Consider the following 1,192-nt stretch of genomic DNA (forward strand, 5'->3'; position numbering starts at 1 on the left):
AATAATAATAATAATAATAATAATAATAATAATAATAATAATAATAATAATAGGATTTACCTATATGCCGTGCCCACTGAGAATCCGGGCGGCCTACAACAGAGGGGATAATACATGGTTCCCTGCCCTCAGTATGTGTCTGTACTGTTTTATTTCTGCACATTTATGAAACAAACCTTTGGAGGAAATTGCCATTGAAAATTACTTTTAGTAACGAAACTGAATACACAAAGCCTGCATTTACAGCAATTTCTATCAAACATTAGAAATGCTACATATGTGAATAGATTAGATTATTCTTGCAGAAAACTGTAATGTACTGTATTCAAGCACAAAGATGGAAAAACTGTGTCCCTCCAGATGCTGAACTCTTGCACCTACTCTCCCTTCACCAATAGCGAAGGTGGCAGGGGCGAATAAAATTGGGAGTTCAACATTTGGAGGACCTCAGCTTATCCAGTCCTGTATCAGTGGTTCACATATATGTACACCTTTATAGTAACTGGGCACCTGCTACTGAACCATTAAAATTCAGCTTACCGGTAGAAAATTAACACCTAACTATAGTTTCTAATGCAACCATTTTGAATGACACCACCTTTCCTATGAAATAATGTTCACAAACATATTGTCCTCACTTTCAGGGCCACAAGGCTATGCAGTTTGATAGTATTACTTTGCTTAATAAGTTACATGATGGACAGAACTGCTTACTTCAGTCCAGTTCTAGGCCTTGAAATGATCTGACATAGAGCAAGTTTTTAGATGTAAAACTGAACAGCAACTGGTCTTGCTCAGAGTATAACTAGGTCTACAATTATACTGCTTTCATCAACTCTGACATTGGTCCAAAATGCATCTATTCCATTGCTCTTTACTCAACCAGTGAGATGTTTTCTTTTGCTGCCATCTGTTGTACTACATGAAGAATTACATCTTTTCAGCAACAAATTGAAAAAAGGATCAAAGAGTTGTCTAGAGTAAAACTCACCTTGCCTGCAAGCATCATTAACACCTATCAGTGATTAATTAATCATTGTGTAGTCTTCATTTGCAGATTGAATCTAAGCTTGTCCTGTAACAGCTAGCTTAATTTTGGACATCCCCTGCTTTTTGTACAATATGACTTAATGAGGACTTCTGCAGAACTTCAAAGTTTTGTCAGTCTTACATATCTTTTTTGGTTGAACCT

Source organism: Sceloporus undulatus, chromosome 1, assembly GCF_019175285.1.
Source record: "Sceloporus undulatus isolate JIND9_A2432 ecotype Alabama chromosome 1, SceUnd_v1.1, whole genome shotgun sequence".
NCBI classification, from domain to species: domain Eukaryota; kingdom Metazoa; phylum Chordata; class Lepidosauria; order Squamata; family Phrynosomatidae; genus Sceloporus; species Sceloporus undulatus.